Raw genomic sequence first — 18,639 nt, 5'->3', positions numbered from 1 at the left:
ATCTTTGGTTAGGAGATAGAGAAACAGAAAAATAAGTGAGCATTTGAATGGTCTGAATGACAAATGTATGTGGGAGAAGCTGGTACCAAATAAATAAGGTTTTTTTTTATTTTTAGGGCATGTGTGCTATCAGGTAAAAATAAACAGGGCTAAAAATAGACTGATGCAGGTATATAGCTCCACTTAGAAATACAGGCAGGGGCACACAGAGCAGATAGCTGGATGAGTGTAAGGTGGATGTAAAGGTGGATGAGGTGTAACTCAGCTTCAGAAAAGCTCTCCATTGCCTATAACAAAGAAGATGCTCTAGCTTATGTCACGCACAGGTAGATACCAGATTTAGGTGTTTAATCGGTGAAGAAAATTTCAGCCTTTCTGTAGACTGCTTTCACTCCAGCAGTTGTCAGAAGAGTTTTGCAATAATTGTGTTAAAAACATATTTTTCTGAGCAGTTTATTAAGGTATGAAGAATTTGTTATGGGCAGAATTTAGACAGTGACAGAATGACACAGAAAACAGTTAGTAAGAACCAGCTCCTGTTTTTTTACCTCCAGCAGAAGGCTTTGGAAAGAAAATGAGAGTTTTATGTTGTTTTCTACCTTTTTTTTTTTGAGGGTGAAGAGGGACCAGCCAAGATAATAGCGATATTCATTTGTATTTGTAACAGTTTTAATCAGTTACCAGTGTTCCAGTTTGGCAGTCTTTAGCCAGCACACCCTGTGCTATAACTTCAGACATTAGCCCTGGAAAAACATCCTCCGTGTTTGGCAGCACCACGGGTGTATTGGAATGCCAAAAGTCATGTGGGTGAATGATGTAAGGATAGGACATGCATGAATAAATTGGTGGATAAATAAGCTGTAGATGGGTTCTGCTCTGCAGGCCACTTTCAGCAGCAAGCAGAACTCCTCCTCTCCTTCTTTAAGAGGTAGATCATATACTCCTACTGATGTTTTAGAGCTGTAGCATATTAAAAGTTTTATATGAATATAAAGTAATTTTTAAGGGGCTTTTAAAATGTTTATGTGAAATAATTTTGTTGCTATTCGTTGTTTTTTTCTCTTACCTCATGTCCAAAGGTAAACAGTAATGTCTGCTTAAACATAAAAACATTAATAAGGACTTGCTGCCTGCCATGGGAAGCAGAGAATTTCTTGCTTTGCTTTGGTTTTGTGCATAGCTTTTATTTTCCCTATTAAACTGTCTTTATCTCTACCCACAAGTTTTCCAGCTTTTACCCTTCTGCTTCTCCCCTTGATCCTTTTGGTGGGGGAGTGAGGGAGCAGCTGCGTGGGGTGAACACCTGGGGAGACAGTGTCCATTAGCTCACCATGGTGGGTCTCACCCTGCCTTGTTTCTGATCACCCCTGTGATGCATCAGGGCAGGGATTTGTGTTTCTTCCTTTGCCCAGGGTACCTGGGGCTCCTGGGGCCTCTGTATCTCATAGGAACCTCAGTCTTTGTTGAAATTAGCTTCTAATGACATAACCTCACACTAGTAATATTAAACTTTTTGTTTGTCTGGTTTTGTTAAATAACTTGCAGGCTGCAGCATTCTGGCTGATGACTGATCTGCAATTGCTGCTGCTCCTAATTCTGTAATGCAGCCCTGATTTCACTGAAATATATAGAACTTTGGCTACTGAATTGAGTGGAGACTCAATTATTTTGAATAAGCTTGCAACAGTTTGCTCCCAGAGTATCCACTGGCCCACACCTCATCTCCTCTGAGAAAATGGAAGCACAGAATTAAAAGAGAAAATAACTCCCACAGAAAATTCCTTTCCCTGCATTTTTTAAATCAGAAGGAAGGAAAGCCTGCCATTCCAACTTCAGAGTTTCTCAACTAGACCCACTATTTTTTATTAGTAATCTCCACCATTCCACCCATTTTCTTAATCTTCTACAAGCCTTACCTTTTCAATTACCTATGCATTTCAGGATAAGGAAAAATGTTATTATGAGCTTTAGCATGTGGCTGTATATCACTTAGCATTCCAATAGCTCTTCATGCCCCTGTAGTATCCAAACAATTAGAAAAAGCTGGCATGCAAAAGTTCCAGAGAAGTTTTTAGCTGCTGAAATTAGCAAAATTACCAATTGACTTTATTATAAATAAACAGATGAGAGTCACAGTGGCAGGCAATTTCTCAGTCCTTTATTGCTATTTAGACTATGTCCCTTCATGCTGAAAAGATACAAGAAAGAAATCCGCAGCACATTTTATTAGTAAGTCTCCAGGAAATCTATCAAGAGACTAGGTCTACTGTATAAGTCTATCCAAATATTTTAATAGGATCCCGCTCAGCATTTTCCTAAAATGAAGACGGATTTTGGCTGAGCCCAAATTAGGATCAGGAAGTTCCTCCATGAACATAAGCAAGAGTGCTGATAGAAGCTATGACTGACTGAGACTGGAGGTTCACAATTGCACAGAGATTTCTGGCTCTTCTCCAGCTTCAAGGATGGAGTCTGCCAACTTGGCAGGCTGGAGAACTCACTATGGCAATTTTTCAAATGGGAGAAATGGTCCAAGGAGGAGCTGTAATTCCATATAAACTGTCCAGAACTGATGACAGGGGCCTCTGCTTCCAACAATCTGGCCAAGAATTGAGTGAATCACTGTGTCCAACTGAAGATGGACAGTGTATTTATGGAATTCCTGTGGGCATTCACTGTGCAACTACAGCCAAATTGCTAATGTAACTGCAGCTTACATTTGGAGAGTGTGATGTCTGGGATTTTCTGGATGTCAGAGCCCGGAAGTTTCTTTGAATACTCATAGTGTTAGGTCATCGAACTATGTTTTCAAAAGTAGCAGTTTTGAGCTGCTTCATATTGGTTCATTTTAAATGGGGATTTAAATTCCAGAAATTTTTGCTGCGATTTATAACACTATCACCTTAAAATCATTAATAAGCTTTTTGAAAGCCTGAAGAACATCCTTCTTTAGCTCTCTAAATAAGAAAAACTCTTTTAGAAAGCCTGTCAGAGGCTTTATTCTATCTAAAGCCATATGAGGAATGGTTGTGGTCCCTTGGTCTGTTCAGCCTGGAGAAGAGAAGATGGAGGGGAGACCTCATTGCAGTTACAACTTCCTTGTGAGAGAAAGTGGAGGGGCAGGTACTGATCTCTTCTCTGTGGTGACCTCTGACAGAAGCCAAGGGAATGGAGTGAAGCCACACCAGTGAAGGTTCACGTTGGATATCAGAAAAAGGTTCTCCACCAGAGAATGGTCAGGTTGGAACAGGCTCATCATGGTCATGGCCCAAGCCTGACAGAGCTCAAGAAGAGTTTGAAAAATGGTCCCAGACACACGATGTGCTTGGGGATGTGCTATTCAGGACTAAGATTTATACTCAACGACCTTTGTGGGTTCCCTTCTAACTCAGGATATTCTGTGATTCTGTAAATCTTTCTGAAGTTTTTCCCTTCTCTGTCTCAAGCTGAGATGGATTTGATGCATCCAGAAAAATTTTCATTCTTGAACAAGCATGATAACCTTTACAAATTTGCCCCGTTGAATTTAGTTAGAGTAACATGACTTAGTCATAAACCCTACTCTGAACACTCTGGACAGATTCCAAACATGAGACATAAGATCTGTTATTTCTTGAAGCTCCACAAGGATGAAGAAAAAAATCTTCACAAAGAGGAGGAAAAAAATTGCACAACAGTTACTGCTTAATGAAACAGAAAATAATGCAATTAATACCTCACTGACTGTAGAGAGTCAGAAGGTCAAAATTCAACATCAGCTTTGTCTGCTAGTTAGACTAATTTGGTCTCACCCATGCAATCAGCAAATCTTCTATAACAATGAAATCTCATGGCATGTACTATGGAACTTGTATTTGTTCATCTAAATTTGGAAGTGTTCAAGAATATAAATTCTTTTTTCTTTATGCTTTCATGTGTTTCCTAGACCTGCTTGTCTCAGGAATTTCGATCTGTTGCTTCCAACTCTGAGCTGCTAAGGGTTTGATATAGAACTTTTCTTAATAGTGTTCACAAAAGTCCTACGTCATTTATATTAAAGAAGAAAATGAAGTATTGCTATTATCACTTACAGCATTTTCAAACAGCACCTAAGAGATTGATGCGTGTGTTCGCTCAAGCTGTTAAGTGTAGCATATCCTAATCCAGTCAAATTCCTTTATAAATATTTTTCTTACTTATAGTATGCTCAGTTCCTCATAGGACCTCAAGGTCACTTTTGTCACTGTTTATTTATTTCTTTCCTGAGAGCAAAAATATTCTGTAATATATTTTCTGATTATCAACAAGCTCACTGTTATAAAAAGTTGTTATATTTTTCTGTAGTCTAAAAATAGTGAGAAATAGAAAGTCTTGCTGGAAGTGAGTGTCTGACATTCCAGCACCTTCAGCTGGAGGGAATTTGAGATGCAAAGGCAACCTGCACAAGCCCTTGTTAAAAGCAAAATAATAACATCCAGAGGGAGAGAGAATGAAGAAGAGCACATCCAAAGCATTTTGACGAAGTTTAGCACACCTACCAATACTATATACATAATTTAATTTCCCCACAGGACCCTATAGCTCAGCATGGTATGATATACAACAAAAGAAGCACAAATCAACCTATCTTCTGCCCTGATGAAAAAAATATCCTAACTTTATTGGTATTTCTGTATTTATAATACAACAATCTGCAGTGGTAGGGAGATGAAAAATGCAAGTGTTACATGAACACAGGATGCCCTGCTACAGCTGTAGAGCTGAGCTATGGCAAGGGAAAGCTAGCCTGAGGTGTTCCAAGGCAAGCAGGAGGCAAAGAGCAGAGGCAATATGCCCAGTTACTGTTGAATGTTGAAACCTGCAAGAAAAGGGATTGTGAGCGTGTGATGAACAAGTCAGGGAGAAGCAGCAGAAAAAAAGAGCAAGGAAGAGAGAGGCTTTGCATGGTCTGGCATCAAAATGTATCATTATATCTCCAATGTATTGCATTATATATAATTATTATAAAAAATGTTCCAGGACAGAAGAACTTAAGTTCTGATGGCTCTATGTTCTACGTGGCTCAGCATAACTAAATTGGAAGAATTTATAGCTTTTTAAGATGGTGCTGCTCTTTTTTCCTGCAGAAGCAGCATGTGATGGGTATTTTTCTTTCTCGGAATCGGGTACTGCTTAATGTTATCCCAGCTAATTGTTTATTTTGCCCCATTAACTTGGAATAGACCTGGGGTTGAGGCTTCTTACATCTTATATGCAACATAAACATGCATTTATTGTTTTTCAAGTCCACAAAAAAATAATCCTTTGGGACAGACCAGAGCAAAGAAATTTTTGTAAGTGATCGGGTTCACACATAAAAAGTGTGATTGCAGAGCTATACTACCTAAGACACTGGGTCATTCATTCCCGAAAGGAAGACTTTGCCATGACTTATCCCACCCTCAAATCTTCCTTTAAACCCTTACTTAGCTGTGAGCAAAGTTGTAAAGAGTTCTTGGCTGCTTCTGAATGAAAATCTGTGATGTCCACTGTTCGGAAGCTGGCAACAATGAAAGCAATCATGCAGTTTTTCATCTGAGTGCAGGTTTCCCGGACATTCTTTATGTTCCCTTTAAAAAGCAGTCCTATAAATATGACTTCAGTGGCAGATGAATACACACAGCAGACAAATGTGTCCCCTCACTAATGGTCTGATAAATTTGAAAGGTTTTTTTGGTGACATAATTACAACTTGGTCAGCTCTTGCTATTATGCATCACTGTTTGTGATAAACAATGCTCTACCTTGTATGTTTTAGCAAAGTCTTGGAGAAAACTGCAGGACAGTAAATCACCTGCTAACAAGGGCTGTAGCTAATCTTCCCCCGGAGTTCTGAACTCCAGCAAACTAGAGTATCAAAAATCAGGAGAGATTCCATATTCTAAGTCCACTTGTCTGAGACAGACTGAGAAATAGCTTCATGCAGAACAGATAAAGATTTTTTTAAAAAATGAACAGATAAAGGAGAAAAGCTTTGTACATATTCACTGACTTAATTAAACCTTAAGAGGTTATAATTTTTGATAAAAGCATACTTCCGTATAAAGTTCATTGTAAGGTAGTTTATAATGAGTAAGACCTACACAAAGTAATGCACTGGCTGACATAAAAAAATTACAAAACCATGTTTAATTTTTCATGATAATGCAAGTTTTTTGAGATCCAGAGCTACACCTGAAAGAACTTTGTGAAGTGTTTGTTTATTTCTGAAAACAATCACATTTGCAATTTTGTTTAAGGGGACACATTTTAGGTTTACTGGCTTTTTGCACCAAGTGAGAAAGGGAGAATGATTGACTATCTTAAGGTCAAACATTAAATCATTTATGAAAAGCTCAGTGCAGCTACAATAGATTGGTGAGCTACCCTAGCAGTGTGGCTGGATTTGCCTTACATGCATTAAACAATTTATATATTGGGTCAAAGTAACTGAATATGGATGACACATGATAAGAGTTTCCACCTACTTCCCGCTAGTAGTTTCCCTGGCTTTCTTCTCACTAAACTAGAGCATGCCTTTCTCAAACAGGTCCTGAATAAAACACAGTCCAAAGCCCTTCCAAAAATAGCAATGGAAAGATGTTTCCTTAAAACCTCTGCTGTTTCTTCCAGAACACTGTTTATAGTTGAATCCCATCCCTCCAGTGGCCCCTCCTCAGGAATGGAATCTACTTCCCCAGCATAGGAGACTTATGTAGAAGAGCTTTCGCTTGTGCTCTTTACACTCTTTCATAGCTAATCAACAACCACTCACTGCCTAGCTATTTGTGTGAGATGTGCTATATAACTGTGGCACAAAGCCTTTCATTTGTGTTCTTACTAATGCTATTTGTAGACTGTGGATTGTAGCTGCCGCCTCTGATCTTCCACTGTCTTTTAAAAATGAATAAAAAAAAAAAGAAAAAAGAAGAGAAGCAATTATTGGCACTGTTCAAAGAGCTTTCCCTGTTCTGCTCTCAGGAAGGCAGCCTTTGTACAAAGCCAGTGGAGTTGTGCCCATTCACAGCAGGGCTGAATTTGGCCTGAAATGCTGCCCTAGTAAACAGAACAGGCATCCTCCTATGAATCAGGAAAGGTGGTGGTATGGCTAGTCTTTGCATATGAGACAAGTCAGGCTTGCAGTGCCTGTCCCTCACCTCTCATTCCTCATATAGCTCTTTTTTGGATGTGCAAATATTGCCCTTCAGATGCACAGTCAGGCCCAGCCTTCCCATGGAGTGCAAATATGTTCTGCCAAAAGTGCCGTAGACAACCTAGGCTTACGTGCAAAGATTTTTATAAGCCAAATGAATTTGTTACTGTGCTGATGGCTTCCTTGGGAACACTTGTAACATCTAGAAGAGCTTGAGTATAAGTTCAAATGGGTCCTCAACAAGAAACTGCAAATTATTCTTCCTTGCAAGTAAGCAAAACGAAATGAAAGAATGGGACAAGAGGGTCTGTGTGTCCATGAGAGGAGCAGAAAGCAAACGGGGAGAGTGACTAATAAGACGGAGGAGGAATGAGAGGATGTGTTGGGTAGAGTTTGATCAATATGAAAGAATTACTATGCATGTTTTCTTTACCCTTTGCTTTTTCAGCATTGTAGGAAATGGATTAATGATTTCTGAGTGGAGATGGAAAAATGTGAGAGAAGAAGAAGGTGTTTTCTGATCTCCTAGGAGGCTGGCTTTCCCAGGCTGATATGTTCATGCCAAGACTGATTCCAGCATGTCTTTGCTGAAGGCTTTCTTTCAGCAGATTCTGACTTGTTATCCTTAAGGTGCATCCATCCTTGTGATAGAAAATACCTAGAATTGTGAAAATACAATTAACATGTGTTAAACAGGAGTTTCATTGCCTGATTAAAAGATGTGATTCTGGGGAGAAACAAAGCTAGCACTTCCAGCATCTGTTTCTCAGAGAAGAGTTTTGTGTTAGGATGCCTGTGACTTGTCAGAAAGAGACTTTTAATATCAAATTTCAGTTGTGAGAATCCAAGGTGAGCGGAAAAAGAGTGTTAAATATTGTGTACCTACCTATTTGGATTATCTCACGCCTAAACAATTTTATTAAAAGACAGCAATGTGAACAGGTATGCTGAAGAGTTCCTCTCTGACTTCAGGAACTGGAAGTGGTATAGAAGAAGCTGAAATAGAGACAGTCATATTACATTAGATCAAACTGCATCAGAATGTGCTTGCTGATGTAATTTGAACACCACTTTTTGAAAATTCAGAAGTGATCATCCCAACCATCAGTTTTAAATAGGCAGCACCTGTACAAATGATTAATATTCATGCACCCTAGATAGAGAAATTTCTTCTACGTAGTACTAGAACTGTAAAACTTCTTCCTGTCTCACTTTTTCTATATATTTGCAGATCTGTTCAGCCTTGAAGATGTCAAGCTCATGGTGACGGAAGGTTGGTTGAAAGCTCCATACAATCCTGACAAAGTCATCTCACTCCACAAGCAGAGTTTATTGCGGTCTATATCATCCTTACATATCATCCCTGTTGCTTCCTCAGAGTGGGAAATAAGAAGCAATCATAATCCTTTATCAATACATCATATTCTCTTCATGGTTATGTAAGTTTCTCAATATTCAGCTTTAACTTGTGCCTTTCTATGACCCCTTTTGAAAATGGTAGTATCTATATCTGATTTCTACCAACATGTGGGAAACATTAAAAGTTAAAGATAGGATGAGACACCCTTCATAAACATTGAGAAGGTACAACAGCTGAGATCAGTCATGTTGCTCTAGTCAAGACGCGGTGTTCTCTCTCCCTTCACCACACTGTGTTATCCGGACCCCTGGATCCTTTGGTTTTTGCTTTGGTATGATTCTGTGCAAACATGGAATGCCCACACAATACAGTGCAATGGATACCTTTGCATAGCAAATGAGAAGTGATTGTGGCATGATGAGTGTCTTCTAGCATTCACTTTGGGTCTCAGTTGTCTGTCCTCATCGCCTAATTAACACTTCATGGAGATTCAAATAAATGTTATTCTAGCTGTCATCCATCTCTCTCAGAGGGAAAGGGCTGTGTAACATCTGTCAGATCACTGTGTTAACACCTTTCCACATACTTCTGTGTCATCCTCTTGCACATGGAAGACAATTTAGTGCAATATTTCTTGTGATCAACCTGCCTAAATGTGCCTACATCGAAAAACAATTAACTTGAACCTCCAGAGCAAAGCAAAGTAGTGCACTGGAACTTACAAGCAAAGTTACGTGATACTATGGCTTTCTTTCTTGTGACAAGAACATGGATGTTGTCCTGCTTGAGGAATATTCTGTATATGGAAAAACATAAGAGGCACAAGAAAATGGAAAGATAACACAGCATTTTGTGGAAAGCTTGCATATCTCTTGTATATCTCTGTGTTTAGTGACCAGTGGTGATCTAGTCTCAGGGAAGTGATTTTCCACTTTCACTGGAAAGATGAAGATATATTTCAAGATATATTTCATCAGATCAATTACTTTAGATGATGACCTTTTTGTATGGATATAGACTTAGATGTCTAGAATCTCCAGGCTACTGTGACTCTTTTAAGCAATTTAACATGAGAAGGATAAAACCGCACCTTTTGATTTTCTTCATTATCTAAGAGTAAGCATTTGAGATGTATTTCTTTGTTTTTTCTGGCTATAATAGATGCAAGCATACTGAGGTTACTATTTATCACAGGATGAAAGTTCACTTGTAATCACATTCTTATGCTCTATTTACATCAGTGTTTTATAGACAGTTACTTGTAGTTAATTTTCCCTCTTGAGTTTTCAGGATGTATTATAAGATACCTAGCAAAAAGATTTCCATGATAGTCCTAAACTATTTTTATGGAGAAGTTTGAAGCTGGAAGTTCATATGTTTATAATTAGAGGTCTTTTGGTTTGCTTAGATGGGCAATTGAGTTTTTCAACTGCAAACAGAACAGAAAATCCATAACACAGTAACATATTTTCTAAAATATGTTACTTCAAAAAGGACCTTAGATGCTAGTCTACAATGGTGCTATTTAGTGCTACTGTGGTTGCTTTTTAAAAAATTATCAAATTCTAAGACAAACTCCAGGATATTTGTGAATAATGAGACATAGAGAACCCTTGGTACAAAAGCATTTTTCTTTGCTTGCCATGAAAGTAAACTTACTTCCAAAGTAGCTAATACAGAAGGAGGACTGACTGACTAGTGATCAGTCTGAGGCACTTGAGTACTCAACACTTTAGGAAGATAAATAGTAATACAAGGAAACTGTGAGCTTTCATATTATTTTTTTCTTTTTCTTCCCTGCTGCTACAGTGAAATTTCTAATTTATCATATCTCCAGAACAAGAAATTTGTCATTTCTTTAAAATGGCCATGGTTGGACAACAAGGAATCAATTAATTCCATTCTAACCTAAATTATTTTACATTTCCATTTTTTTTTTTATTAGTTTATTAATGTCTTTGTTTCCTTTTGCCATAGAAATTCTATTTCAGTTCAGAGAAAGTAGATTCTTTAACAGTGAGAGTTCAAGTAAACTAAGATTAAACATGAAAATCCAAAACCCAGCTAGTGTTTGAGGGGTAAGTTTCATCAGAACCAAAGATGGCTGTAGAAAAATACTAAAATTTATCATGTAAGGAGAAATGCAATTAAAAATACACATTTTTCTTGCTGTGGTTTTTTATTAATTTAGCCAAACTATTTCAAGACACCTTATTTTTTTTCCACTTCAAAGGTGACAGAGGTTAGGTTCTTCTGGCTTCTGCTCAGTTTCCCTAGCTGCTTGTCTTTCCAGAGATATGTTAAGCAGTCCTGACCAGTGCCTACATATATATGGCATTGTCCCATCATTTTCAAATCAAAATGCTACAGTTTTTAAATAGAAAGGTAAACAGAGAGGCAAAGAATTGAAGAAAAATACTGTTGAGAAGGTTCTTAGTAAGAAAATTGAAACAGGAGGGAATGGCATACAGAGAAAAATGCAAGTTCGCACACCAAAGTTAGAGGATTTGGGATTAATTGAAATCCTCAAGTGGTGCATGGTAAGTGACTGTCTATTTAGAGCCAATAGATAGGTTTCCGTGAGGTTAAGGAAGCGAAAAATCCCATACGAAGCTAGTGAGATGTTAAATTCTAATTAGAAGTGTTAATTAAAAAAAAACATTTCCAATTTCATCAGTGAGAGTGCTTTTGTTGTTCTGATTCTCTTTGCTACAGTGAATCCTAAGTATCCTAACTCATTTTGTCCCAATATTATTTACCACTTCTATAGGGTATAAAAAAGTTGACTATGACTATAAAAACAAGGATTATTACAGTGGCACCTTCTACAGTCTGTGATAAGAGGACTATCAGCACTTCCACTGCATGAGACTTTTCTAGTCTTGAAAACTGAAGTAATGAAATTCACACTGGACTGAAATTTGGGTATGTACAACTTCCCAGCCTGTAAGAAAATTCCCTATAAATTTTATGCATATTAAATTAACTACTCAAAACCAGTTTGTTTCCTCCAGCTTCAAACGTTGCTCTGTGCAATGCCAAGTAATGCAGTTATTTAGCTTGACCTTTTGCAGGTCATTAGCCCACAGTATGGAGTGAGCACACAGCACACGAAGGAACAGGATGTTAGGGGCAGGTACTTTGTTATGGAGAGCTCTCAGTACCTACCCTTCCAGAAAAAGAGCTTCTCTTCCCCTGTGTTCTATATAAAAACTGCTTGCTACCCATGCAGGATCTCTGCTGCGCTCCTACAGGAGGGTGGGGTGGTAAAAGAGACAGCAAAGAGACTGCCTACAACTAGACAGGCAATAAATTACACCCCCCAGCCTGTGTCAGGTAACTCCTGCAGAGGGATCCTTAAAACTCTTTGGTGAGTCCTCTGAGCTAGGGACAGAGTCAACATCTTCCCTTTCAGATCCACAGTAACACTTCTATAGAATATCTTGGTGCATATTAGCAAACTAAACTTCACAAGCTCCTACAAACCCCAGTGCATACTTTTTAAACACATACTTTACAAAAGAAAAATTAATGGGGTATAGCTACAAGCTCCTGTATGCTACAAGTGCTTTGAATGAGGGGACACATTTTAAAATCAGAGAACTCTGCAAAAGTTAGGGAACCACAAGTTATGGCTCCTCTTGGAATGCTGATTTTACTACTCAATATGTCATCAAATTTAAATCTTTTGAAGTACTTTGCAAAAGAAATACAAAGACCAGTAGGAAAAAGTCCAGTACAAAAAAATAACCAAATAACCAAAACACCAAAAAACACCAACCAGCCAAACAGCTAAAAAAACCAAACAAAAATCAACCCAAAACAAAATCCAACAAAAATAGCAAGCTAAAAACCAACCAGCCTTCAAATCACTACAGCTTTGCATCAGAAAGTCTCCACCTATGTCTAATGATGAAGGAAAATCAGAAATGATCTGTCTTAGAGCAGAAGAACATGAGATGGTTTCCTTTTGCATGGTTAACCAGAAGACTCTTACAAAGACCTGACTATGATGATTTTTTTTCATTAAAATGTATATTCTGGGTATGGAAAAAGATTTCTCAGTGGAAATTTTGATAAAAATAAATTCTCTAGCAAAAAACTTCATCTCAAGAATTCAAGAACTGAGAATGAGGAAAACCACTTTAATTAAAGGTCTCTGTCCATTTTTATCTTGTGTAGTTTGGCTTGTTTAGCTTAGGAGGGTAGCCTTGCATATTAACAAAAGACCATAGCACCTGCAGAAAGGTAAAGCAGCAAGTAACTGACTTGATTTTTATGACTTAACACATGTAAATGTATTTAATCTAATGCTTTGTCATGTATAATTCAGTAAGTTAAGGATAGCTTCTGGTGGCAGATCAAAACTATGACAAATATATATACAATTCCCCTGAGAAAACATAAGATCAAATTCTGTATTTCGCTTCATCTGGAAAGATCATTAGAGAAGAACATTTCAAATGTGTAAAGAGTATTTAGAATTTTATGTTTTATATCACATAAATGTGAGGTACTTTCCCATCCTAAGAACTACTGACTCTTTGTTAAAATATTTCTGTATTATTGGAAATGTTTAAACCTCTATTTTTTTAAAAAAAAAAACAACTCTGCCATTCTACAATTCCCCTCATTCTGTTACATAATTAGAAATTGTTATTCTCTGTATAGCAAGCAGTTTTTTCCTTGGCACAATTACTGGACTGTATCTTGTAGATTTTTCTCTGAAGTACTGAAATGGAAGGATACCCCCATTAGCCCTTGCCCCCAGCTCCCTTAACTCTCCAGGCAAGTTTGATGAGTCACACTTTTCCCCTTAAAGCTTTAGGATCTTGTGCCAAATTCAAGCAGTGTTGCCAACTACAGTGATTTTATCACGAGTCTCAGGGTATTTAAAACCCTAGCTCCAGTATTCATTTGGTAACGTTAGAATCTCTGCTTTCATTAAAATTAAATAAATACATAAAATCAAAGCTTTAGGACTTGAGAAGTGTGACAAAAAAGAACAAAAAAAAGCCCCATGCAACAACAAACCAAAACAATACCCCACAGAATATATAAGGCTAAAAGAAACCCAGATTGGAAATGAAAACAGAATCCTACTTAATAAAAATATCTTGCAATCTGTAAGGTGCTTTATGCAAATTCTAAAAAACAAACAAACAAAAAAAAAACAACAGCTAAGAAAACTCTATAAATAGAAAAATCTTGCATTCTGTAGTGTAATTTATGGGATGTAAGGATTTTCCTGGTTCTGAAACAGCTGAGGCTGGAAATGCTGCAATCACTATTTGTGGTGAGGAAATGCCACCAGAAGAATGTGAAGAATTTAACCTAAGAATAATTTCATAGTCTTAATCATGTTGCCTACACAGTTCCTGGCTTCTGAGCATAAGCACAAGAGTGCAGGAGGACCCTAGAAGTCTGTTGGACTTTGCTGTTCCTTGCTCACTGGGACAAGGGAAAGAACAAGGTACAGTGTGTAGCTGTGTTCGGGGTCCCAGGAAACTTGGGAAAATTAGAAGTGTCCTGACACTCCTCACTATGAAACGTGGTTCATCTTCCAACAGATGGCCATGGAAGAGAGGGAGGAATAATCCAAATAGACACTTGAATTCACTTCTAACCTCGAGAAATTACAATTTCTTGTATTTGTGATCTCTTTAATACACTCACAGGGAACATACTGCCAAACATACCTTAAAGGAGAACATCTTTCTAAAATCTGTCTACTGCCTTCTGGAATATAAATTTTCCTCAGATATAACTTGATGTTCTTAGCTTTCTTGGCCATCAACATTGTTAAACTGTTTGATTGTCTATGATGCAATGCCACAAGTTTGGGTAGAGCATTTGCAACTTTCTCCACATCAGCAATTCTTCTAATATGCTGACGCAATGTTTTACCATCTGTCAACTTTTCAAATTGCCTCTTCTTTCTTTCTAGGCTGCCTATTTTTTCTTTCAGAGAAAGGAAAGAGAAGAGAAAGAAGAAAGTAAAGAAAATAAAAGAAATAAAGAAAACAAATATTTAAATAATTTTTTTTAAAAAAATACTTTAATGTTGCACCATATTAGACTAACCTGTATGTTCTGATGTATCTTTGGTGATGTTTTTGCCATGATGATTTTAACTGAGGAATGTTTCCTTTACAAGGAACCTGAAAAAAATTCCAACACCCAGAACCAGCAATCAACCATCACCCCCATCACATCACCACCACCACAAAAAATATACCACAAAACATGGTTATGTAACTGCTCTGTAATACAAAAAAAAATAAAATTAAAAAATAAAAATTTATAGTGTTATTGTTGTTGCTGGAAAGATTTTATTTCAACTTTCTTCCATATTTTTTTACTTCAGGGAGCATGATTTCTTAGCTTCCCTCTAGTGAGGAATATACCTCAAAAGATCAAGATAATTATCAAAATTATGGAAGTTTTATATCAATGGCCATTTATAATTGATAAAAACTCACAGGAATAGGGTTCAAGAAGTATTTCCAGTAATTTCTACATCTGCTCAGAGATTTTCCAACAGCATGTTCCACTTCGGTATCAAAGGTGTCATTAGGCAGGGTGAGGTAAAACCTGCCAACTGACCACGTAACCAAAAGTTTAAAATGCAGAAATGCATTCACTAGAATAGCTTATTAAGCTTTCCCTTCTCAAGAGGACCTGAACTGAATTTATTTCATGTTTTTCAGTTTCTCTTAAATATTCTGGTCAGATTATATTTCAACTCAACAGTAAAATGCAGATCAGCTGCCAGTGTTGAAGAGAGGAGGTAAAGATAAACTGGCTAGATCTGCTGATTCATCTCTGTGTAGCTGACTCCTGAAGTGTACCATTCTTAGGATTTTGGGTTCTTGTGGTTGTGACCTTCAAGCCACGTCCCTTTCCTTTTACAGAGAAAGTAAACTTAATGGGCAAATTGTTTTGGGAAGGAAAACACAACAACAGAAAATTTGTCCTTCTTAAAAAGGTTAAGTTTGTAGTCTCACTGAACTAACACAATCACCTGTACCATTAAAAAGGATCTTTCAAAAATATGTTATTTTCCTTCATTGGTTTTATATTCACAGTATGACCTATGAAAAAAATACCTTCTCTTTACAAAACCTTCAAATACTCTGGAAACCCTAAGATTTAACAAGATGACAGAAAGAACACAATCATTTCTGCTTTGAGTCATACCCTATAAAATATGACAGTTCTGAAGAAAGGAAAATGTCATTCCACCTTGAATCGAATTTTGAATACAGTAGTAATGAAATTATCACTTCTCTCACACAAATACGTGAACAATACAAGTTTCACACGGCTCCAAGTTTAATTTGCTAATGGAAAAATTGCCTACTGCTCAGAGAAGTCAGTGTGAATGCTACTGTTTTGTAATGGGGTCCCCATTATAATATTTGATTATTCTGAGGGGTTTTGTGCAGCAAAAATACCCACTGATGTAAAAATGAAAAAGACAAGTTGGACTATAAGGAGAACTAAATCAGGCTCTATGCTGGTATTGCCAGGGTTTATTTCTGCCTTGACAATACATAATAATAATTTCTAGCAGGTCAGGCTCCTATTAAATATCCATTGCAACTTGATTTTTGGCAAAATATGTAGTTTTACAAGGGAAACAAAAGCAACAATTCTCTAAATGAAAGCAGAGGATACATTAGCCTTCATGTAGCTTTTCTTGCCAGAAATGATTGGTGAAGCCCATCTATTAGATTATTTTTTTATCTAGTAATCGTGCAGTAGTTTTCCAATGCCATGCTGACTTCCAGGAATGAAGAGTTACAATAAAAATAATATGCAATACAGTGTGGGGTTTTTTTTTCTCTAAATAGCCAGTGTGCATGATGTCAGGATCAGACATGGGGCTGGCCCTTGAAAATATTCTTTGTTTACTCTTATTTTCAACAAAATGTGTCATGCTCATCCACCAAAGGTTTCTCTGCAAGCAGACTCTGCCAGAGCTACATCCCATAATGTTCTTGAAAATTTCCACGAATCTTTTGCTATTACAAACTTAGTTGCTGAGTCAGAATTAAACATCAGATTTCAAACTGAGGTCTAGAACTGAGTTAATGCAAAGTTTTATTTGGAGTTAGGAACCGAGGCCAAAATCAAAATATCTATCACCTTAAAAAATATGGGGCATACTATAAGAAAGAAGAGGAGGATTATAACTTCAGAAATTCTAAGGCACAGTACTGGAAAGAAAAGGAGGTTGTTTTTTTTTTTTACCATCAAGTGCTCTTGCTCAGTCAAGACCAAAATAAATACATGCAAAATTAAAATATATTCTGATAGAATTTTATGCTGATTTGCTTTTCCATTAAAGCATATTTTTTGTTTAGTGCCTTATTTTCTATATTAGCCATGAGGAAGTTTGGTCTCATAACTTCTCATTCAGTTTCATAAGCACTTTATTTAACTAAAAGCTTATTTATTGCAGTCTTGCACCTCTCTTCAATCTCAGCATATGCAGACTTCCCCTTTAGTCTTTTCTTGTCTTTGTACTGTTACCTCATTCCCACAAGGTGACTAGTACCTCCAAAACAAGGAAATCCCATTTTTTTGCATAGTCCTTCTATGGCAGACAAAAAGCAGTTTTTTCCTTGTTCCCCAGTGATCTAGATCATCAAAGTACAATCTATTCTCAAATAGAATTACTGATTTTTTTTGAGTAAGATAAGGCAAACTTCAACAAATATTGTATTTGTTGTCTGCAAAATACTAAGATACAAACATTGATCTTTCTCTAGGTTTTCTTCAAATCTTTATTTGATTGTAATTTCAGTTATTTAGCACAAACAAAACCATTTTGTTCCAGCCTTTATCAACTTCAGTGTCTTTCTTTGCAAACTTCTTGAATCAGCATTCCTGTGTCAATGATTACAGATACTCCAGACAGAAAATGCTGCAACTGCTATTCCTCTGTGGCACCTTAGTTTTTGTGACACTCATTCTTAACTGCTGAATCAGAAGAAATAACCTTCCAACACAGGCTTTTTAGACTTCTTCACTAGCTGCCTTCCTCCCCTTAGGATGTTTTGGTTTGGGGTGGTTTTTTGGTAGCAAAAGGAAAAGAAACCTACAAACAAACAAACAAGTAAACAGAGAAGTGAAATGCAATACAGAAGCTACAGATGGGATCAAAATACTTTTAGCCTAGAGTCACCACACAAAATTCCATTTAGTCAATTCCCAATTTCAGTGGCGCATTCCCCTTTTTCCTTCTGTTATCTTCATCCACTGCAAAGAGGTGTGACAATCTGACTCCACTGATTGTTAACATGATTGTCCCATGATTGAAAGCCAAAAATATCCCACAAAATTTTACTCATACAGAAAAAGCATCCTGCATTAAAACATTTTTCTTATTCCGTTCATAGAGTAGGATATTCAAGGAAATTCAGTGAGTAAATCAATGGCAAGGTAACAGCCCATGCAGCAAGAGGATAATTATAATGAGACAAAATGGAGGAACAGTTCTACTGTATTTCATTCCCCAGGTGTTTTTCTGAGTCCCCACTACCTTGCAGGCAGTAATTCATTAATCTGTGCGGTATTCTGGTAATAGTGAAAATGTTGGTTTACTTCATCATAGACAATTTTTTTATATAAAGACATCAATTCTACAAAATAAATATATTTTATTATATAAATATGGGAAAGAAAATAAGAATTTTCTAAAATAAGGTCATTCATGCTGCAGTCTGTGAAACATAAAATCTTTGGTATGTTTTTCACATAAAACACTGTTCTAAATGCGAGTGGATCTGTAACCTCAGAGATTAATAAAAGAAATCCTTTGGTTTGTTTGTTGTGGTTGCTTTTATTCGGGTGATGAAAATAGAACAAAGCAGACTATGTTCAAACAGCAGTTATTCAGTAGTCTTTACAGATATTGTCTGAATCTAATTGGATTTTAATGAAATGATATTTCCTTTGTGATAAGTACATAAAAATTATGTTTTTAATTAACATCACAAGGTATAAGCTATAGATACCAACCCTCAACTGAAATAATATTACTTTAATGTTTGCTTCATTAAAAAAAGGACAGAAGTAATAACAACGTAGCAAGAAACGTGTGTAAACTAACTGGACAATG

General features: G+C 36.9%; 1 long non-coding RNA gene across 3 annotated transcripts; it reads left to right on the top strand.

Moving 5' to 3' along the window:
* Positions 1-855: 855 nt before the first annotated feature.
* On the top strand, positions 856-14,821 carry LOC107203196. Of its 3 annotated transcripts, XR_001521093.2 has the most exons (5): positions 856-928; positions 8,382-8,589; positions 11,281-11,435; positions 13,886-13,983; positions 14,458-14,496. It is a non-coding gene; the product is annotated as an uncharacterized LOC107203196 (long non-coding RNA). The 3 variants fall into 3 exon arrangements; XR_001521080.2 differs by having other exon boundaries at positions 13,886-14,821; XR_001521084.3 differs by lacking the exon at positions 856-928 and adding an exon at positions 5,056-7,780 and having other exon boundaries at positions 13,886-14,821.
* Positions 14,822-18,639: the final 3,818 nt, after the last annotated feature.

This window comes from Parus major, chromosome 1, assembly GCF_001522545.3.
Source record: "Parus major isolate Abel chromosome 1, Parus_major1.1, whole genome shotgun sequence".
In the NCBI taxonomy this organism is placed as follows: Eukaryota; Metazoa; Chordata; class Aves; order Passeriformes; family Paridae; genus Parus; species Parus major.
This window is presented reverse-complemented; position numbering and strand designations above follow the sequence as displayed.